At 49.5% G+C, this 23,388-nt stretch overlaps 1 protein-coding gene and 1 long non-coding RNA gene across 29 annotated transcripts in view; one reads left to right on the top strand and one right to left on the bottom strand.

The window, feature by feature from the left end:
• The window catches only part of LOC140846442 (uncharacterized), a 40,114-nt gene extending 25,732 nt beyond the window's left edge, over positions 1 to 14,382 (top strand). For both annotated transcript variants that reach the window (XR_012125538.1, XR_012125537.1), the window contains exon 5: positions 3,985 to 14,382. This is a non-coding gene — a long non-coding RNA (uncharacterized lncRNA). The remainder of the gene's footprint in view (positions 1 to 3,984) is intronic.
• CACNA1C (calcium voltage-gated channel subunit alpha1 C) overlaps positions 1 to 23,388 on the bottom strand; it is a 654,724-nt gene that overhangs the window by 336,544 nt on the left and 294,792 nt on the right. The gene's annotated exons all lie outside the window — the stretch shown is intronic.

Here is a 23,388-nt window from a genome sequence, read left to right as displayed (position 1 = left end):
ATAAAGGCAAAATGAACAAGTGGGACTATATCAAGCTAAAAAGCTTCTGTACAGCAAAGGACACCATCAATAGAACAAAAAGGTATCCTCCAGTATGGGAGAATATATTCATAAATGACAGATCTGATAAAGGATTGTCATCCAAAATATATAAAGAGCTCACACACCTCAACAAACAAAAAGCAAATAGCCCAATTAAAAAAAGGGCAGAGGAGCTGAATAGACAGTTCTCTAAAGAAGAAATCCAGATGGCCAACAGGCACATGAAAAGATGCTCCATGTCGCTAATCATCAGAGAAATGCAAATTAAACCCACAATGAGATATCACCTCACACCAGTAAGGATTGCCATCATTGAAAAGACAAACAACAAGAAATGTTGGAGAGGTTGTGGAGAAAGAGGAACCCTCCTACACTGCTGGTGTGAATGTAAATTAGTTCAACCATTGTGGAAAGCAGTATGGAGGTTCCTCAGAATGCTCAAAATAGAAATACTATTTGACCCAGGAATTCCACTTTTAGGAATTTACCTTAAGAATGCAGTACTCCAGTTTGAAAAAGACAGATGCACCCCTATGTTTATCACAGCACTATTTACAATAGCCAAGATATGAAAGCAACCTAAATGTCCATCAGTAGATGAATGGATAAAGAAGATGTGGTACATATATACAATGGAATATTACTCAGCCATAAGAAAAAAACAGATCCTACCATTCACAACAACATGGATGGAGCTAGAGGGTATTATGCTCAGTGAAATGAGCCAGGCAGAGAAAGACAAGTACCAAATGATTTCACTCATATGTGGAGTATAAGAACAAAGGAAAACTGAAGGAACAAAACAGCAGCAGAATCAAAGAACCCAAGAATGGACTAACAGTTACCAAAGGGAAAGGGACTGGGGGAGGATGGGTGGGAAGGGAGGGATAAGGGCGGGGAAGAAGAAAGAGGGCATTACAATTAGCATGTATAGTGCGTTGGGGGCACGGGGAGGGCTGTGCAACACAGAGAAGACAAGTAGTGATTCTATAGCATCTTACTATGCAGATGGACAGTGACTGTGAAGGGGTATGTGGGGGGGACTTGGTGAAGGGGGGAACCTAGTAAACATAATGTTCTTTCTGTAATTGTAGATCAATGATACCAAAATTTTTTTAAAAAGGCTATTAGTGAAACCTGGAAAATGATGGAGGGAAAGCTTTTTTCCATGAAACAACATTGTAATTCACAGTAAGATGATCAGGTTCTCCACAAAACCTGTTAAACCAGTTTGGAGTGGTCATGTAACAGCTCCAGTGGGGGTGTGCTGCAGGTGGGGAGTCATTTCATTCCCGTGGGTCTGAGCCTTGAGGCCCTCACTCCATTTCCAAGGCCACCCCTTGCAGGGTGTCTGAAATACCCTGCTTCCGGAGCTGATCACTCACAGGGCCCATTCTCCAAGTCATGCTCTGCTCCAGTCACTCAAAGCCCCATCTCTACCGAAAGCCCACTCCTCAGGCCTCCCCCTGCCTCTAGGGGGCGATGGAATCGAGCGTGAGCTGAGCATCTGTGTCGCTGCTGACTGGCCAGAGGGTGGCGGTGGCTCCTGCCACGTAGACATCCCCTTGTGTGGTGGGGGCATCTTTGGTTTGCAGGCTGCTTTTGGCCCCAAGACACCTGGAGCAACATACCGGGTCCTGCTGATGGGTCCACTGGTCCTGAACCGACATGCCCTTCTCCGGGGTATCTATTTCAAGGGGTCCCTGCCCATAGGAACCCATCCCTGAGCCTCATCTTGCTGTGGTGCCCACAGATACCCCTTTCGTTCAGGCTTTCTGATTTCTGATTCAGAACAGGTTTGCTGCTCATTAACAAGCTCCCTGCCAGACAACAAAGAGGCTATAATAGAAAAAATCCAAAAGAGTTGCCTCCTCTAAAGCTGGCCATGGCATGCTCCAGCGATGGGAGATGTCAACCTGGCTGCAGAGAAAGCAAGGTCATGGCAGTGAGAGGGGTAGGGTGCCCCAGGAGGTAGCAGGCGGTCAAAGGGGACAGTCCAGTACTGAGAGCTTGGACTTGGCCTTGAAGAGTTATTCTAGATGCTGAAGCAAGAGAAGGGTACAATTAAGGAGAATTTGGGGAATATTAGCTGGTGGCAGCTTATGGCATATTGCAAGGGGGCTGAGGCCAGAGGCAGAGGCCACACGGGGGTTAGAGGAGAGGGCACGGTCACTGAGGCTTTCAGCGGGGCTGGTGTGGCACAGGGCCAACGCTCTGGCTTGGGACACAGGAGTCGAGCCGTGGGCTCTGGAGCGCAGTCCTCAGAGACTCTTGGAAGCCTATTTCCCATGGTGAAACACACATGATAACCATGCCCTCAGATGGATCTCACAGGGCTGTGGCACAGAGCTTTGTGAAACTATAGAGCGCTATACAAATGTTAGCTATTATTATTAAATGGCTGAGACAGTATTTTGCCAGCAGCTTAATTCTGTTCGGTTGAACATTGCAGTCCAAACATTTCACCAAATATCAAATAGGACTTTGTTATTTAGGGAAGAGATTCAGAACTCTCATGGAACACTGGAAAATCCAAACAGCAACTAAAAACACAGCTCTTGAAGCTTCCACAGTGAACAACTTCACTCAGGTGGGCTGGGGGCTTCTAATCACTGGGGCCCTTGGGCCCACAGCTGGAGTGTGGCCTATATCCTGTGGGGGCTTGATTCCAAGAGGGGTCTGGGAAACATGAAGGGCGGGGGCACTCACATGGCCCTAACCCACGGGCATGACTTCCCTCTGGGCTTGTCGATACATGAGCAGGGCAGCTACAGAGACCACGGGAAGTGCCAAATGGCCTGACGGCTTGGAATCATAGAGCCTTAGACTTGGAAGGGACCTTGTAGCAAAATAGCCTCTCTTCTATCTTCCACTAGCCTGTAAAAATCTCCTCCCTGTGACCGTCACCCACCCACCACTGTGTTCATTGCTTCTGTTGTCCACCCTTCCTGCCTGTGAGGAGGCAGTTGTGTTAACGCTGAAAGCTGATGTGACCCAGGAACCTCGTCCCCAGGACAGTCTAACCAGGAGGAAATGGCTCATGAGTTGGCACCACCTCCTCCCTGGTATGGGATGAGAACTTTCAGGGATGAGGGGAAAGAACCTTCTGGAAGGCTAATAGATTTCTATTTAAACATTATGTTTTCATTTACGTTTTTCACTAAGCACAAACGCTCTCCTTTAAACCCTCATCTCTTGGTGAACAGACTATTCCTGCCTGAGTCACGTATCTCTGGGCAGCCAGACCTTCTGACTCACTGCTGGTTGGAATCTCAGATTCACAGTACCACAGAGCTGCTAAAAATAGGAATCGTGTACCTGGGCCCCAAAATAGGACAGAGACAAATATAGCTCTTTAAGGACTACTGCCCCGTCTGTAACATAAAAATCAAACAAGGGCTAGAATGTCCTCTTTCATATGGTCTTAACTTTATAAAACCCCCTGGAATCCTTTGGAAATCAGCAGCCTAGATGGACAGATACAATGGAAAGACAGATGGGCAGAGTGGGAATAATTATGCCTAAAACATTCTGGTTGTTTTTATTAGAAAATTCTAGATCTTTAAATTAGCAGGGGCACTTTCACAGCAATGGATCTGAGGGAAATGAAATTCTTCCGTCCATGCTTTGGTGGTGGTTTCTCCCTTGAGAATCAATGTAGCTTAAAATAGTTTGGGAAATTGTCACAGAGAAACAAAGAGGCTGCCTGGAGTTTTTTATTTTGGAGTGGTTTTACACTTCCAAGGCCTCTGAGGTCTCCCTGTGTAAAAATCTTAATAGTTTTTTCCACTACTTGCAAACTGTTTGTACTTGAGCAGCCTTAGGGCCAGCCTTGATTTCTTTCCAGCCGGACTGTTTTGGGGAAAGAAATCTACATTATCGTCACTTATTCTTTTTGGCAAAAGCTGTGACAATTTACTTCATTCTGAATCTCTGTTCTAGAATTCACCATGGGCTTTCACATGCTCTGCCTCATTGGACCTCACAACAACCTGGAACGATGCTGGAGAAGTGGTCAGAGGGAGAAAGTCCCCTGGCAGGCATGCAGCAGAGCTGGGTCTGGCCAGGATCCCGCTCCGCACGTCACGCACACGAGATGCTCTGGAGGAAGCGAATGGAGCAGACCTGATGTCCAGACAGGATGGAGTCAACGTGTGGCATCTTGCTCTGAGAGGCCATTAACCACAGAAAAATGCCTTTCCCTTTTCTATACTATACTATACCTGCACATATCTTGACTGTCGTCAAGAGGAAGGAAACTGCTCTTGACATACTACATTGCAGCTATTTGTTTTCAGTGGTGTTTTTAATTCCCAATGACTTCCGGCAGGTGGGAGGCTGCAGGCCTGTGGGTGCAGAACACTGGGGGTGGAATATAAACCATCAGGGCCGCTTGTGGAACCCAGACTACACCTCCAGCAGCCAAGATGGGGCTGCTGGGTGAGCGAGGGGATGACGGGTGTCACAGTCAAACAGGCCCTGGGGCTAAAATACCACGGCTGCCATCTTCAGATAAGCCCGGGGCCGTGAGTGCCTACCACCTGCTTGAACTGTGTGTGCGAGCCCCTGAGCTGAGTGCCCAGATGCCTTGACCTTAGGGCATCCGCAGGGATCTCTGGGCTGCAGCTTGAAGAAGGATGTGGGAGAGGCCTTGGAAACACAGTGAGGACTTTCAGAAATGAATTACGGGTTTGTGTTTCTCTGATGCACAATGGAAACCTTAAAGTATGACATTTCCATTTAATTTAGGAGTGAAATTAAACTGTTGAGTGTTGATCATCGCCAGCCCCTGGTATTTGCCATCTCATTGAACCTTGCAGTCATTCCATGAGATTGTTTATTGCTATTTTATCTTACAACTGAAGAAACAACTCGGTGAGGTTAGAGAATGTGCCAGGAGTCACATATATAAGAAGAACAGTCGGCACTGAGCCCTGACTCTTCAGAATTCACCGACCATGTCTGCCTCACAACAGCATAATCCCTCTTTTAGATGTGTGCCCGGCCTGCCCTGGGAGGCTGAGCCATCCCCGCAGGCCGACCCCACTGTCCCTTGGGTCGGTGGTGCACTCCTCCGGCCTGACCGCGGCTGCCTCTCGCCTGGGTCAGTGAGCCTGCTCCCCAAGACCGTCTGTGTGCCCGGCTGGCACTGCCGTGCATGCGCCCTCCTTTCAGAGTGGCCTTCTCAGGAACAGGACAAACCAAGAGTGGGGGCTTCCATCCACCTTCTGCCTATATGGACCTTTTTCATCAGTTGGGGAAGGAGAAAAGTTTGTAAGAACAAGAATCCCCCTAGTTGGGGTAAATCAAGCCAGCAAGGAAGGAAGCTGTGTTAGAAACGATCTGGCCCACCTCCCTGCCTGGGGCGGGATGAGAGGGGACCCCATGGGGCAGAAGGGGTGAGGCTCTATGGCCAAGGGCCAGGGGCAGGTCACCTCATCTCTTTGAGTCTCAATTCCCTTCCCTCAGGGTATGGATTCCTGCCTTGACTTCCTCAAGGTCTTCTCCCAGGAGGCTGAGCACTTAGCATTTCTGCCCAAGGCTTTCTGGGAGAGAGTGAATGTGTCTCTGTGTAATTTATTTCTGTTTATTCACTCTCACTGCTAGAAAGTGTTCTGGAGGCCATGCTAGTCTCCCCCTGCGGTCTCCCCACCATCATGCCTTTGAGGCGCTGCAGAGCACAGGTCAGCCGCCATGTCTCCTGCTCAGGCCCCTGGCCACCCGAAGGCCGAGTAAACCACCTTCGCAATAGACAGGACGATGTGTTCATGCTTCCCACACATAAGCAGACACCACCTTTCCTTGAGGCCACTGTGGGGTAAGAATTCCTGGGGGGAAAGGAGAGAGAGGGAGGAGACTTGCTTTGTAGTACTGAGCAGAGCACACCCAGGTGGGGAGGAAGAGGTGAGCGTGCTGACTGGGGGCGGGGACCGTGCAGGGGTCCACGAAGGACACAGGGTTTTGGAGTCACTCGGCACCGCAGCCTCACCTCTTATTAAATGTTGAACTGTGTAGTCAGTTAATCTCTCCTAAACTCAGTTTCCTTATCCACCAGGATTCAAAGGGATTCTGTGGTGCCCCCCTGAGCATAGGAGGGCCACCTCCACACTGTCACTGTGACATGCGACCCACTTCCTTCCCTCTCAGTCTCCATCCCTTCCTCAGGGGCCAGAGCTGAGGCCAGTCCACGGCGGCTGCCTCACGGCTGCTGGGGGCAGGACTGTCCATGCACCGGGTTTTCTGCATGAGCTCACGGAAAGGCTCACACCCTTCTTGCTTCTTTGTTCATTGTGTTGTTTGCTCACGTAAGACTATTTTCTTATGATAAAAATGCTGTATGACTGAAAACTATTAGAAAGTAGAGGAAGTAATACACCAAAGGACATATTTTAAAATTTTCGCTTGTTTTCTTCCAGATTTTTAAATGCATATTTGGGATGTGATTGAGATTCCACTCCATGTCCCTTGTATTCTGGTATTTCATGGGATGTTAAAAGATGAGCATCTAGTCATACTGTTAAAAAACTCTTCTGAGGCATCGTTTAGTCATATTCCACAGTCCTCATTGTTGAATATTTAGGTTGTTTCCAAATTTTTACTTTTCAAAGTAATCCTGCAATAAGATACTTGTGCATAAACCTTTACATATTTGTATATTTTCTCTAAGTAGAAATGGGGCTTTAAGTTATGAATATTTTTAAGGGTCTCAGTACAAATTGCCAAATGGCACTCCTGGGCAGAGCCATTCCTGCCAGTGGGGCTCAGGGGTTCCTGCTTTGCCCTCCTGCCCTCTCATTCCTTATCCTTGCTAAAGCTAGAGCGAAAGCAGGGCACTTGTTATTGTTTAACTTTTTATTTTGAAATAATTTCAAACTTACAGAAAAGTTGGAAGAATGGTAAAGGGCACTCTCATATGCCCTCCTGCAGATAGCCCAGTCTGGCCACATTTGCTTTATCATTCTGGGTAGATGGATGTATAGATCGACATATGTAACATGGACGCACATACATAAATACGTATATACATTTTTTCTAAGTCATCTGAGACTGGCAAATGCACCGCCCCTCCATCTAAGTACTTCAGTATGTGCTTCACGAGAACAAAGGCCTCCTCCTGCAGTATGATTAGCAAAATCAGGAAATTCACGTTGATAAATACTGCATCTGTTCTGAAGACCCTAAATTTTACCCAATATCCCCTTATAGACAAAAAAGAAAGAAATACAGAAAATCCAGTCCAGGATCCAGTCCCAGACTGTGCGTCACATTCAGTGCCAAATCTCTTTGGGCCTCTTTAATGTGGAATGACTCTCCCAGTCTTCTTAGTCTTTCATGGCCGTGACATTTTTTGAAAAGGACAAGCCAGGATATTTGTAGAATATCCCTCGATTTGGGTTTGTCTGACGTTTCCTCGTGATTAGATTAAGGTCATGCATTTGGGGCCAGAACACACAGAAGCGCTGTGAATCCACCTCAGGTGTCACACCAGGGGTTCATGATGTTGGCTTGTCCCGTCAGTGGTGAGGTTGACATGGACCACTTGGTTAAGGTGGTAGTCATGTTTCCCTATTGTATGATTACCATTTAACTAATTAGCAGTTTAAGGGAGATACATTGAGACTATGCTAATACCCTGTTTCTCATTTAAAGGTTCATTTACTAGTTTCAGCTGCACTGACAGCTCTTCTTTGAAGCAGTGGGATGTGGCCGAGCGGTGACTTTCTAATTCTGTTATTCCTCCCGCATTTGATAGCATTTTGTTGCAAGGAAATGTCCTCACTCTTCCCCATTCATTTACTCATTAATTTAGTTACATCATTATATAAGCATTTTTATGTGGCATAATCTGCTAATGTCATTTATTTTGAAGCTCAGATTATCTCAGATGTAGCCAGCAGGAGTCCTTTGAACTGGCTCCTGCATCCTTTGACATGTCCCCATCATTCTGTGAGCATTACTTTCTGGCACCAGGTGCTGCAGGATTCTCTTGCACTTACTTTGCCTGTGAATCCTTGGGTGGAGAACACTATTTAGAGACCAAGATCTGGTTTGTTCTTTGCTACTGGGGTGTCATTATAAGTTCTTTCAGCAGGTAGAGCTAGGAAATGTGTGTATGTGTGTGTACACACATGCATATATATAAATATATGTGTGTGCATGTTTATAGATACATAAATCACATACACACATAATATGTATGCACATATATAATGATACTAGTATGACATTTTTTATAAATTAGGATCTTAATAATCACTACTTAGGTGAAACATTTTTCCAAAATGTTATTAGGGCATAGTGTAGATCTTTCGTCCATTTATCTATCAGAGTCTTTGAATTTCTTATTCCTTTAAATATATTTTTAAATACAGATATTAGGCAAAACATTGCATTTATAACTACTTTCTCAAATTAATTGGCTTTTTATTACTGATGTAGAGATTTCTAATTTTTGAAGTTAGAACTATTATCAAATTTTATAATCTTTCATTGTTTTAAGCTATTAAAGTCCTCCTCCAGCCAGAAAGTTGATACCTGCTTCCATTTTCTTCTCCTTTTCCTAGTAATCTATTTAATCAACTTGGAATATATTATGGCAAAATATGTGAGATGAGGACCTAAATTGCTTTGATATTTTTCCCAAGTAGCTAACCAATTGTCCTAGCACCTTTTATTATATAATCCCTCCCTTTATCACTGATTTATCATTGTTGTTTTTAGAAATTGGTTTTTCCATCTGGCCAAGTGGCTTTTATAAAGGTTACAGGGTAAACTGTTGTTCTCTCCTGATCTCACATAATTTAGAAACTTGGAAAAGAGCACAGTGGCCAAGCATGTGTGCTCTTCACTAAAGCCAGACAGCCTAGATTCCACCCAGGACCACAGCTTGCCCACCTGTAAAATGGAGATAACCTTGTAGGTTATTATGAGGATTAAATGAATCAAAACACTTGAAGTGCTTAAAATAGTACATGGAAGAGCCCAGTGTTAGTCATCATTATTTTCATATTTGTCTTGTTATTTTTATGTTAATTCCTTTATTTTCTCAAATGGGAAACTGGAGCTTAGAAAGGTGTGATGACTTTCCCAAGGTCGTACACCCCAACCCCCTCCCCCACCATCTCCCACCAGGAAGGCAGGTCCTTCCTGCATCTCCTTCCCGGGCAGCCCCACAGCCTGTCCTTTCAATGTAGGCAAATCCTCCTCTGAGAGAGCTGGGGTAGGGGAGTGCAGTTCTAAGAGTGTGGGTGATGTCACTGTCCCTCACTCAGCACCTGTGCCCCCTCTTGAAGTGGACACACCCAGCCAGCTGTTCACCCAGCCTTTCTTAGCTCAATGAGCCTTTCAAAGAAACAGCATTTCACCATGTTGGGTTGATTGCCAGTATTTAAAGATACGGATTTTTTTCAAACAGCATGGCCCCTAAATGCACAGCAACTACTGTACTTCCATCTGGGGCTCAACAGCCTCAGGAACAGACTTCTAGTGTGCAGGGAGCCAGCTGCCGGGGCCTTACTGAGAAGCGGGTGTCATTCTGCAGCCTGCGGCTTCCCTATAGGATCTGCAGGGGAGTTTGTATTCACCGTCAAGACCATGACAGTTGTGTCGTAGCACCCACCTGGTACTTTTGTCCTTCCCTTCTCCAGTTCTGATCCTCAAAGCAAACTCATAAACTGCAGAGGCCATCTCTTCCCATGCTGAGTACTTCTCACTGTTTCACACAGTCACACAGTCACATAACTGGTGAACAAAATGTTTTCCTTTTGTCAAAATGCTAAAAATAAGACTTTTTTGTAGATTTGAAGAGCCTAAGGTGACAAGTCAGGGTAGATTATGTGACGTGTGAAGAATAGGGCCACTTACCTGATGCCAGGCCCGAGGGCGCTATGTCTATTAATGCACTGGGCATGCTGGTGACTCAGGCCTTGACGGGTGGCCTGGCCCCAGCAGGCCGGCCATGGCGGCAGATGGTGTGAGCTCTTCCTTCTGAGTGACGTTCTGCATTTGGCTTGAGTCTGGCAAACAGCCATTATCATATCAAGACAGCATGTAATTCTGGCTAATAGACTACAGAGCTCCATGTGTTTGAAAAATTATAATAACTAAACAGTAGAAAATGTTGATGCTATTATTCCACTTATCAGAACCATTCTGAAATTATGCACAGGAAAAGGACATGAATTAAGTAGAAAAAATGGGTAGAGACTGAAATACGCTCACTACAACAGTGGTGCCTATCAGGAATGGTGGCCGGGGGCGGCAAAGGGACCGGGAAGCCCTTCTACACCCACCCCACTCAGGCACTGTCTCTAGTCTCTGTCAGAAAAGCAGGAGGCAGCCACAGGCCATACTGTTGATAACCAACCTATCAGAGAGGCCAAAACAGGACAGGGCAATGACAAACCAGACTAGTCCACCTGCAGATGAATCCGCGGGTCCAGATGCACCCACACCACTGTGGTCATCCCGCTGAGGCTGCCCTGAGCAGCTCGCTTCCCTGCACTGGCACAGTGGATGCTGCCCTTGATCAGTGACACAGCGAGGAAGACACATTGATGACACCTTCAGAGATCAGGATGACACAACAAAGCACCTGCTAATCATCCCTGTCTAATCGCACCAAGATGGCAAGTAAATGGCCTGAGAACAGACCAAGTGGGGTTCACTCACTCAGTCCCGAACTTCTGTCACAGGTATCTGCCAAGCCACACACCCGTCTCTGTTTTCTACACTGGGGCTGCTCACGCTGGCATCAGAGTGCCTACGTGCCCGTGGTCCCAACGGTCCCAAGGCCTCTCCCAGGGCAGATGAGCAGGGTGACACCCATCAACGCAGGCTGTGTTGGGGGCTTGGCTGGGCCACCCCATCTGTCTCCACCACTGGCTCATCTCACATCCATTCTGGGGACACAACTAAGTGACCCCTTTGGATAAATTAAAAGAAATTAAGGGATAAAAATGCCAGAATCACGGTGACTTTACTGATAACATCCTGAGGGCCTATACTGAACCTCGGCACCAAGCCTGTGTGCTCCTTTGGCAGACACTGCTCTTCTTGGGGAGCTGAACATCCATGGGAGCATTCTCTTGCCCAGGTGCCAGGAAGAAAGGACTAGAAGGCTGCCTTGAGAAATCCAGGCCACTTAAACGAAACTCAAAGCTCAGGGATCATTTAAAGGGCAACCAATAGCACAGCCAGCATCCTCTCTCCTGAGGAGGAGCAGCCTGCCTCTTCGACGGGTTTACACAGACAGTCGTCTTGGCGGAGGTTCTATCACAGCTCCCTCTGCAGAGGACTGCCTCCTGTGCAGGGTGTCAGGGGCGAGTTCCCTGGAGGGGCGCCTGAGCCATCTCACCTTCTGAACCAGATGCTGAGGATGACAGCCCACAGGTGGAGGAGGCAGAGAAGGGGAGAGGAGCCTTCCGGGGCTTCTCACCAAGGTGCTGGCTTTCAGGTATGCCCTCACCTCGGTGCTTGCACACCACAAGGCCTAGTTAGGCTGGTTTTGTTCTTCTGAATCATCTTCCTTTATGAGGGGTATAACAAGGCAATTGAACTTCCACCTTGCTTTCGACATGGCAGCCCTCTAAGCTCATATCTTTCTTCCAATTAGATTGATGCATCATCCCCTGATTCCAGCTATTCCTTCAAGCTCCAAATGGCAGTGTCCCAAGGTGAGCTTAGCCAGTCAGGTTCACACATTGCAAACTATCACACAGACACTGCTCAGAACTAAGGTCAGTCATCCTCAGAGTGATAGAAATGGATGGAGTGTGGAGGGCATCTGGTCAAAACTGTCTTTCTACAGTGGTCCATGGTTAGCTCCAAGGCCACAGAACTAGTTACTGACAGAATCAGGAATAAATCCCAGGACTCCTGATCCCACCAATGAGCTTCATCTTTGTGTAGAAATAGAAAACAGACAAGCTAATGAATCAATTGCTCAATCGGCTGAGCATTTGCTGGTCAGTTTTACATGCCTGGCAGTGTGATTCACTTTGGAATATTTGCAGAGGAAGTATAAGCACTATGTGTATTACCACTGGAAAGAATTTATAAAGCTACTGAAAAAGTAAGAGGAATACGAAATACCTGGGATCTAAGTCTAGAGAGACAGATCTGGGCTTTGTTTTTTGTGAATTAAACAAAATGGAAGTTTATTTTTTCTCTCTTATATAAAAGTCTGGAGGTAAACAGTTGCTCTATATAACTTACAGACCCCAGATACTTCCAACTCACCACTCAGTCTCCAGAGCATACACCTCCTACTCATGGTCTAAGAGGGCAGCTAGAGCCCCAGCCATCACATTCAAATTCCTAGCAGAGGATGAAGGAAGGAACAAAGAAGAATGGAGGAAGAGCAAGAATGGGAACTGGAAGGTAACTGTGCATCTGCCACAGCACTGTAGAGGGGCTGTTCACCTAATTATCAGCGTCCTGGAGCTTGAGCATGCATGTTTTTAGAAAGCTTCCTGAAGAGCTGCTGATGCACTGTTGCTTAAGGGCACTTAGACGAGATCGCCTCTCAGTTACCTTCCAGCCATGAGCCATTCTGAGTGACACAAAGTGCAGAGAGATCAATGAAGACCGCAGCAAGCTGTGTTTCAGGCAGTACATCCAGTGGGCTGGTCGATGTGACCAGGCTTGAGAAGAGAAGAGAGCGAAATACAGGCTGGGCCCTCACTGCCAAGAACACTGCTGAGAGTCACAGGGGAGACAGCATGAGGTCAGCTGAGAGGTAGGGGCTGTGCCTGATTAAATTTGTGGCAGTCATTGTCTAACGGCAGTGGGGTGGCCCTCTAACCCTCAAGGACCTGCCTTTTCCAGGAGAGGGGCCTGGAGCTTTTTGAGAATCCAGCATCTTGGAGGCCCTGCTGAGGCTCAGTGTTTCTTTAAGTGTGGTCCTCAAACACCCAAACCATCACAATCGCTAGGTGTTCATCACAGTGCAGATTCCTAGCCCCCAGCCTAGGCTGATCCAATCAGGTTAAAATCCTACAATTCATAGTTAAAACTTTTTTTTTTTTGATTTGCAGTTTTAACAAGATTCCCAGGTGCTCTTTAATGCACTTGGGGTCAGTGTCCCTCTGACAGAGGGCCGGCTCACACACCAAATGCCTTCATCCTCTGAGCCGGTCCCGCTTCCTTTCTCTCTCCCCTCCTTCACGATCCTATTTATTTCTCCTGACTATTTAAGTCCTTCCCTCAAAATCCCTCCAGAAAATATTAACAATGAAGAATAAAAATGTCCCTCTGGAAACTGAGTGAGGCCCACCTTGCTGCCCCGTGAGCCTGTGTGCCCCCTACATGGTCCCCCACAGTGACCAGCACAGGGTGCAGCAGCTGATGTCTGTGGCACGGGAGGAACCCCTGGGAAAGCCGGCAGCAGGTGAGGGGGGCTGCCATCCCTGTGGTCTGAAGGGGGTCCCACTGCAGCCCCCCTTCCTCCCTGGCCTAGAGAAAGCTCTGGCCTTCCTGAGAGCTGGCGGCCTGAGTGCCCCCAAGAGGCAGAGGACAGGGCCACCCGTCCACACGGCCTGTCCTGTCCTTACTCATAAGTGGTTGGGCGGCTGTTACAGGACGACGGAAAGCAGGAGGAAGCCTCCTTGCCCCAGAAGGGGCAGGAGTGAAACTAACATTTATGAGCGTCCCTCTGGTGCCTGGCTCTGTGCTGTGAGCTTATTTTCACTTAATCCTGTGTCACAAATGACATGGAGAGGCCCAGATGCTGTGGGACTCGTCCAGGTTTGCACAAGTAGTGAGGAGCTGGACTGTAGCCATCTGCCTCCAGGGCTCATATTCGGTTCCAGTAAACCATCTGCCAGAAGCCAAAAGAGGAAAAAGTGCAGTCATCCCCATGACTTGTTAGGGATCATCTCCACGAGCCCTCTGTTAAAACCAAGGAGGCCTCAGGAGGGGCCCTGCCCATGAGCTGGTCTACTGTCTCATGACCACGTGTTCTCAGTGTGCCAGGGAGCTCAGCGGGTCGGTTTCCAGGGAGAGGAGCCCTCAGGAAGTGGGTCTCGTGGCTGGGTGGTGCTGGTGGTGGGCTGGCAGTGCTGGAAGGATTTTGCAGAGAGGGTGGGTGCCCTCAGAGTGGGGGATATGAGGCAGAGGGCAGGAAGGAACTGGAGCAGGGTGCTTCAGCACTGCAGAAGGCTCCCAGGGGCCGAAGCAGCCAGACTTCCATCTAAATCTGTGCGACCTCAGGGCAGCCATCTAACCTCCAATCTGCAGAGACCGGAGGACAGCTCCCCTCACGGGGCTGTGGTGAAGGCTGCATAACTAATGTGGAAGTGTCCAGCGCTGTGCATGGCACATGGCAAGGGCCAGAGAACAGCTCCTTCACTGCATCCATTAGGGGAGAGCAGGACCAGAGGCAGCTAGAGCGGAGGGCCCAGCTGGTCTCCCCAACCCCCATCAGCACCCCCACGCAGGCCCCTCAAGGAGGGGATTTATCCAGCCTGTTCATTTGTGTTCCATATTTTGAATGACCTTTGGGGTCTAACAGGGGTCTGCCCTGTTTCCACCTTCAGACAGAAGAGCAGGGCAGAACTACAGCTGGCAGTGCCAGGCCCCTGGCCCACTCCTCAGCAGGTGCAGGTGAAGGCAGCTTTCTCCTGGGCGCCAGGGCCCTGTGGCTCTGAGTGGGGCAGGGGTGGCGGGCCGGGAGCTCTGTGCTCCTCATGCACATGGGAAACTGCCTTGGGCAGAAATGGGGCAAACCCGGCATGTTGTCTGCGTCCGTGCTCAAAACCAACAGGCAGAACTGCTGGGTGGGTGGTGTTCCTTCTTGGCCCAGAGAGGTGAGAACAGGAAAAATGAAAAAGCCTCCAAAAAGCAGAGCAAACAAAGCAATGAGCCTTGTCAGGTGCCTGTGTGTGCCCACCACCCTGTGAGGTGTGTTCACCTCTCGTGCAAGGCCCTTGGAGGTCCCGGCATGTCAGCCCATCATCCCCTCTTCTGAGGGAAACTGAGGCAGTGTGAGTCACTTTTAAGTGTCAGAGCAGGGACTTGCACTTGTATTTTTAGACTTGAAGGGAAGGATCGACAGTTCTCTGGACATTTAGGTTATACAGACAGCCAACTGGCTTCTCACATCGAAATGTCTGGACTGGCTACACAACTCAGACTTGGCAGAGAAACAGAAGGGGCTGGCAGGAAGAGCTCCCATCCTCCCTCTGCACACTGCCCTTCCAACCCCTCAGCCACTGGGCTCTGCTGGAAACAGGGAACTTCTGGTCCCGGACAGAGACCAAAGGCCCTCACCCCATTCCATAGACCTAAGATTGTTTGAAAGGAGCCTCCAGAAACATGCCCAACTGCACTCCCAGTACTGACCGCCACAGTGCCCTGCTGACCTCCATTAGAGTCACCCTAGAGTCATTTTGAGTTAAGGTTCCCAAAGCCTGCTGCTGAGATGCAGCCTTGGAAAGGAAAGCACCATGGGTCACCAGAAAATAACCTATGAGGTGAGCTGGTTATCACCTAGCAAAGAGTCTGGGCTTTTGAGGGTGGGAAGGGGCAGGTTCAGGGCAGAGTGGGCAGGGACACCATGGGGAGCACAAGCCTGGGAGGTGGTTGGCGACCAGCCTGGGACCCTGCCTCCTGCCTCTAGGGGGGACCCAGTGGCACCCTGGTCTCAATGGCTCCACTCTGCACCTCCTGACGGCACCCAAACACTCTCCTACTTCTGCTGTTAGTTCCTAGTCCACAGAGGGAAGCTGGGACTCCGTCCCCCACTGTCCTTGCCAAGTGGGGCTGTGGGTGAGCACAGACTGCCTGGCCCAGGTTTAACGCCCTCCTGAGAGAGCAGCTCCCAACAAACTGGCTACCAATGAAGGCTGCTTGGGTGGGTTTGTTTGTTTGTTCATCTTCTGGATTGTGGGCTTAAAGAACAACTAAACCTCGGATTTATTTAGAAATGTGATTTACTAGATCGAGAAAGATGGAGCAAGGGCTGCTAGGAAAAGAGCTGCAGCTGGAAATGTGGGGCTGCCTTTTGCCTGTGGGCAGAGAGGGGAGAGGAAGAGGGACCTGAGAACAGTTCCAAGAATGGGGAGACAAACAGGGAGCACCAATGAGGAAAGCCTCAAGAGAGTGGGGTAGGACTGAGGCTGGGGGACCAGGGCTTCAGAGCAGACAGCCTCCGGAAGGGCTGCGTGGAGGCAGCTGGACGAGATGGGGCAGGCAGCTAATGACTGCTGAGCACTTGCTCTGAACCAACACTACTGTCAGCACTTTGCGTGCATCGACTCCCTGGGTTTTGAGGATAACCTCACGAGAGATACGCTGTACAGCAGGCTGAGTGACAGGCTGAGGTTTGAGCCCAGGCAAGCTGCTGGCACCAATGCCACACATTTCACCCTGTGCCATGCTGCATGGGGAGCAGGTACTCTGGAAAGGACTTTGGAGAAACAGAAGGTAGGAGTTACCTGCATGTAGTCCATATCTACCTTGGTTGCCAAGTGAGGTTTCTGAGCCTAGTTTTTCTCATCTGCAAAGTGGGGAGAATGAGTCTATCATCATCTCACAGACTTGTTCCCAGTGCAGATGAGCTGGTATGGGAAGTGATGTGAGACTGTAAACTCCATGCACACGTGAGCCACTGGGGGCACCTCATGGGGGCAGGAACGCATAGTCCCTGGGATTAAAGTGCTGTCCCCTCCCAGCCCTTGTGCAGTCTGTTAGCTCCTGCATTTAGGAAAACCGCTACTACTTTAGTTAAAAATAGAACTCTTAATCTGGGTTGGCTCCAGAATCACCTGTAATTCCCCCAGGTTTCTCCTCGTGGTCAAGTGTGACTTCCCTGGGTCATCCCTAGAGCCACACATTTGCATGCAAATAACTCGTAAAGATAAACAATATGCACACGCATGTGTATGGCAGCTCAATCAAAAGTACCTATGAAAGCAATGTCATAATAATGCCCTGTAGATAAACGAATTTCAGTCATTGAACAAAATAACAAGGCTCAGCAGCTGCATGTGGTCTGGGAGCTCCGGCCAATCTGAGACACTCCCAGGTGGGGCATCACTGTGTGTACACACCTGGGGTGCCTCCAGATGTATTACTGACTTCATCTGCACCCCTCCTTTGAGGCAGGAACCAGTTACTGTCACACCATTAGACACTGCTCCCTCCTGCCTCAGGGCCTTTGCAGAGCTGCTCCCTGCCTATAATGCTCCACCTTCAGACCATAACACACTAGTTCTTTCCTTCATTCAAGTCTGTGGGAAAAATGGAAGTTCCTATGGCCAGGGTCCTCACCTGACCCTAAACTACTTGATGACATAACTGGCCTCCAGCTAGGCTACTGCTTCCACACATGTGGACAAGCAGCTATCGCTGACTGAGTCACTATATAAAGAGATCTGCCCAGTGCTCCGGGTGGAGGCAGAGACAGAGGAGGATTATGGACCTGCAGGCTGCTGGATGCAGACATGATTCTAGTGCTCAACCTACTGCTGGGAGAATAAAGCCGGCTATGAACCTTTTTACCCTAAGAATGTTCCATTGTCATCTCTTGGTCTCACCAAATCCACAGTGAACTTACCCAGGTCTGAAATACTTGGGCAAGACAATGTCTCAGCCCAATGTCACCCCCTCAGAGAGCCCTCAGCTCTGCTCCATATCATTTTGCTTCCTTTGTAGCACATATTACTACCTGAAATTATGTTGTTTATTTATGCACTTACTTGCCTGACTGTGCCCCATCCCATCCCACACTCACACTCACACTCACCACAAATATAAGCTCTATCTTATTGCTTTATCCCCAGAACCTAAAGTAGGTCAGGCCTAACACCAAGGAGGTGCTCAATGTTTACTGTATTACCAGAATTAACTAACTAACTAGTTAATTAATGTCAACACAGGCTAAGCAGTATTGCATTAAATAACCCCATCAGTCCTATGGATGGGTGTAGGCCCCCATCTTACAGATGAGGAACCAATGGTCAATGTAACTTGTTGGTAATGGGACTCAGGGCTGCACTGCCTGAACCAGAGGTGGAATATAGAATTCATCTTGTCACACCCAGGGCACCAGGTCAGTACAGGCACATGCTCCTTCCCCCATCACAGCCCCGGAAGCCAGAGGGAGGCCCCCGGAAGGGCGGGAGGGTGGAGAGCCACGGGGCTGCAGCTGGTGCTGGCTGTGATGGCCCGCGGCCTGGGCCTGGCCCAGTGAACAGGCTGTGCTGGCTGGAGGGCCGGGCTGTGCCCCACACACCTTTAATTTTCAACGACGCGGCCACCGTGAATATGTGATTTGGGCCTGCAGCCTCAGTCACCCGTGGCCTGAATCAGCTGCTTCCAAGGCAGCCATGGCTGTCGACTCTGCCTCTGATGAGGGCTTCCTGGGGCCTGGCAGGCCTGGCCCTCGCCCAGCACCCGGAACCCACGGGGCCTTAGGCTGGGGAGCAGACGGCGTGCGTTATCTGGCGCGTGAGGAGCATCGTCCCTCCTGTGCTCTGCTCCTGCCCTGCTGCCTTGGCCTAATAATGCCTGATGGAGGCCGCAACCTGCAGAGCTGAGCTTCTTTAATATAGCACATTGCTGGAGGGGAGCTGTGTCCAGGGGAGGGTCGCAGAGAAAGGCAAGTTAGAGGGGCGAGGGCAACCCAGGGAGATCCACTCGCCCCAAGGAGGGAAGAAAGGCCAGGAATCAGCCCCCTTTCTCCTCCTCCAAGCCCTGCACAGTATCCAGTTGGGGGAGGGGAGCCCCCAGGGTGGGGGGGATAGTGTATCCATTCCACTAACTATAGTATTGCTATTTAATGCTTTGTGTGTATTTCCTCAGCCTGTGAGGATAGGGCGTGTTGGTATTTCGGTATTTGAGTATTTGCTGCTTCCCTTTTTCTGTTTAACTAAAATATGTATATTCAACAAATGCATGGGAAATAAATGAAGGCAACGCTGACAGACAGCCGCCGAGGCAGAGCCACAGACTGCTTGGCTGCCTGGAACATGGTCGCAGCCGGGAGGCAGGGCCGAGGGAGGCTGGAGCCCACAGGACCCTCAGAGGCCAGGATCCGAGTGCAGTTCTGGGCTAACCATGGGAAATCCAATTTTTGTGCTCAGTTTGGAGCTGGGCCCAGAGGTCAGTAACAATGTGGCTTGTTGTGGGCAGGGAACACACCCAGAGGCCTGAGCACTGGCCTGAGCAGAGGACTGTCTGAGGAGGAAAGGAAGTGCGTGATGTGGTGGCAGTAGGGACACCATCCTGAGCAACGCCCGGGGGACCCACTGGGGGGGTGGGGAGCTGGTCCAAGACCAGAACAGCTCATGGGCTTCCTCAGCCCTGGAAGTCGTTTGTCTTTTCCCTGAAATGTCAAAATGACTCAAGTATAAGGAACCAGAGCGTCCAGCCCGGCCCTCCCGCATTGGGCGGTACCCGCTGGGTCTCTCGGGGTCTGGTCCTTCCCACCCATTGCTCCTTCTTAGGGGGTGCTCACCTGCCCCAGCAGCGCACCCTCTGTGAGCCCAGAGCGCAGTGGACACGTCGGGTCAGATCAAAGTCCATAGCAGGGCAGACCAAAGAGTAAGAGAGATGTCTGAAGAGCACCTGATGGGTGGGAGAAGCTACACCTGCCTTTGGGGGGCATGCGGTCTGCTTAAGACCCCAGGAAGTGGGCTGCAGCCATGGCCCCATGCCTGAGGCTCACCTCTTGGTGCCCCTGCATGGGGACCCTGGACTTCAGCCAAGCAGGTTGCTTCCAAGGAGCAAGAGAGGTGCAAGGAGCAGGGGTGGCAGGGGTCTGGGCTCACCAAACACACCCAGCGGCTACCTGGCCGGCGCTGCAGGAAAGGGATCTGTTCCTGCAGGGTTCCTGGCAGCTGCATATCACAAAGGCTGCATGGCACAGGGAGGGGGCATGCGAGGCTTTAGTGACCCTCAGCGACCCCTGCCTGGCCAGCACAGGTCACAGGATGTTATATACCATGCCACAAGGAGGGGAGCTGTGAACCTAACAGTCCCTGGAAAGAGCTGGTATAAAAGAACAAAGGACACTGGAGATTGAGGACTGGTCCTTAGGAAGACATCACTACAGTCAGAAAGGAGCCCAACTCGGAATTGCTCAGTCCTTGTTCTAGAGAGAAGGACGCAGGGGAGCAGGCTTGCCTGCCTGCCTTTCTCCCTCCCTCCGCATCTCCTTCCCTCCTTGTCTCCTTCCTTCTTTCTCCTTCCCTCCCTCCCTCCCTCTCTCCCTCTTCTTCTTGGCACCGCTCCCTGCCAGGCCCTGTGCTGGGTGCTGTGTACGGGTGCCTGCCTGCCACCGAGAACCTGTAAACTCATCCCAGCTGAGTGTCCCCACCTGTCCAACCAGCTGCCTCAACTCTTCGGTTCCTGGGAGTCTCAGCACAGAGTTCTGCAACAATGGGCAGAAGCCAGGTCCTTACTGACTGTACAGTCCAGCACCGAGACAGAGAGGGCCCTCGAGGAACGTGGCCAGTTGGTGGAAGGATGGATGGATGGTGCCCAGCTTTGGCCTGGATGCAATCGTGAGAATAAAGGCACATTTACCCCCTTGTCATTGGCTCTGTCTTGCCCTTGATCTTCATCCAGGAAGGAAGTCACCTGCCACTGAAAGTGATTTTGCCTGAGGATTGGATGCTGGGTTGTGGCTTAACAGGGCCAGCTGACACTTTTAGAATTCTCCACTGTCACCTTGCCGAAAATCCTTGTTTAAGTGCCTGCAGAGTAAGATGTCTCCCCTGACTCACAGCCACCTGTCAGGTCTGTAATTACAGTTCACGGTTCTAACAAAACCTTTTCTGATTGTGTGGTTCCAGTTTCAGAAGGAGAAAGACTCAAGCGAGAAGCCTACAGACAATTCTTTAAGCACCTCATGAATCTGACTCAGGGAAGGTCAGTTAGGCTAGAACAGATTTCCATTTCCCGGCTGTTGGCCAGTGAGAACCAAGCCACATCAGGTCACCAGTTCCACTCCCAACCCAGCAAACCTTTGAACGTGTCTCAGGACCCCCACCTGCTGCTGTCCACCTCCTGCCTCCACAGCAGCGCAGAGGGCACATCGCCTCGGCCTCCCTGGGCCTCTTCCCTCAAATTAGACTTGGCATCAGTTATTGTCAGTGAGCTCAAGTTGCCGTGTTACCACCTTCCCCAGGGCTGCTTTCAGCGTGATTATGAGATGAAAGGCGAGCCTGCCTTGCTCCCCACTCTCCTGAAATGTCCCCCTCGGCCAAGGCAGCCAAGGGGTGTGAGGACAGCAGCCACCATCCAAACCGGCCCTGCCCTCTGCGTCACCAAGTGCGGTCCCCGGCCAGACCCTCTGACTGCCCTGACCACGGCGGTCATGCCCTCCAAGGTTTCCTGTTCAGCTGGATTCAGATGCAGCAAATGTTTATTTATTGAGCTCTTTTTATGTTTCTAAATTTTGTTTTAAATTGTGGGAAAATACACATAAATGTAAAATCTGCCGCCTTACCAAGTTTGCAGTGCACACCTCACTAGTGTTCAATACAGTCACGTTTCTACGCAACCCATCTCCAGAGCTCTTCTCCTCAAAAACGCCACGCCCATCAGACAGCGGCCCCACCCCACTTTCCGGTCTCTGTGACTTTGGCCTCTCCAGACACTCATGGAGGTGGAATCATACAGTCTTTGTCTTTCTGCACGGCTCATTTCACTTGGCATAATGTCCTCGAGGTTCCTCCATATTGTACCTTATGTCAGAATATCGTTCCCTTTTAAGGCTGAATAATACCCCCATTGAACGCATAGACCACATTTTGCTTATCCGTTCATCCATTGATGGACACCTGGGTTGCTTCCAGCTTTTAGCTATTGTGAGGAATCCTGCCATGAACATCAGTGTAACAAATATGTCTCTTTGGGACCCTGCCTTCAATTCTTTTGGATATATATCCAGAAATGGAATTACTAGATAACATGGTACTTCTCTTTTAAAGTTTTAAGGAACGACCATACTGTTTTCCACAGTGAATGCACCATTTTACATTCCCAGGGTTCTAATTTCTCCACATCCTCCCCAGCACTTGTTATTTTCTGTTCTGTCTGGTTTGGGTTTTGTTTTGTTTTGAGGTTAGCCATCCTAGTAGGTGTGAGGTAATGATTGCCTTTCAGGTCCTGTGCGAGGTGCTTGGCACATATATAATCTCTACAGAATCACGCTGATACTCAGTGGGGGTGGCTACTTTCTTCCCTGTGTCACTGGGCATCTTCTTCTGTATGTGCGTTTCTCTTACTGGCAAGCCAGCTGTCTTTACAGCATGTACACAGGCACAGTCATGCAGGGGGCCAGCATGCTGTGACTTAGCAGACACCTGGTCATTTTCTTTTCCTGAACTAATGACCTACTGGGGTTTCAGGCATCAACAAGTCACTGGGGATGCCTCTTTGGGGTCCAGGGTTCTGACCCTCTAGATGCTACTCTGGGGCATCCATGTGCCTGTGCCTGGCACTTTATATGAGACAGCCAAGTGCTCTCCTCACCAAGCAATTCTGACTCTCAAATACTGACCCGTCCTAGGTAGGCACCATGTGTCAGTTCCAGCTTGGCTTGCTAATGAAGCAGATTCTCAAAAGGCAGGCCTTGTAGTATGTGTCTGACAAATATTCCCTCAAAAACAATCATAATGGCCAACACTCTTGAATATTAACCGTGTGCCCCGTGCATTACATGCACTGAATGATTAAGTCTTCCTAACAATCTGGTGGGGTATGGATGATTTCCCCCAATTTACAGATGAGGAAACAGAAGAGCACAGGCACTTTCTCAAGGTCACACAACTAAGAGGTTTAGCAGAGCTGGGATTTGACACCAGCTCAGATTCAGCTGCTTGCCCTGCTGTCTCCTTGGGTGTGTGCAGCTCTGGGGTCTGCCCCAGGTAGTGGAAACTAAATAGGCCCAGACCTAATTCACTTGGCAGAGCTGTGGCTATGACCTCCTGGGTTAGGGCACAGGGCCCCAGCCACCTTCTCTCTGTCCACAAAGGCCCTGTCCTCTGACAGCAGCTAGTGGCTTGTGGTCACTCTCACTCTCAGAGCTGGTTCTGAGAGGCCAAGAGAGTCTCACACACAGTGAACTGTAACACTGATCTTTCCATTGATGAGAATGGTTCCCAGGGTCTGGGAACATTAACTGATGTTGGCCAAAAAGCCTGTATTCTTAGAGCCCCCTTATTCCTGGACCTAAGTAAAATCTCAGAAGAGTTCTGTGCTGGGGAAGCAAGCAAAAGCTCTTTTAATTGTGCTCTAAAACTAATCATTCACTCATTTATTTGTTCAGTGAACTATATCCACATGCCTAAAATAATGCCCAGAACCTAATCTTTGCTCAATAAACAGATTTTTCCT

The sequence above is a fragment of the Manis javanica genome, chromosome 15 (assembly GCF_040802235.1).
Source record: "Manis javanica isolate MJ-LG chromosome 15, MJ_LKY, whole genome shotgun sequence".
NCBI classification, from domain to species: domain Eukaryota; kingdom Metazoa; phylum Chordata; class Mammalia; order Pholidota; family Manidae; genus Manis; species Manis javanica.
The sequence above is the reverse complement of the archived record's forward strand: the minus strand, read 5'-3'. Positions and strand labels throughout refer to the sequence as shown.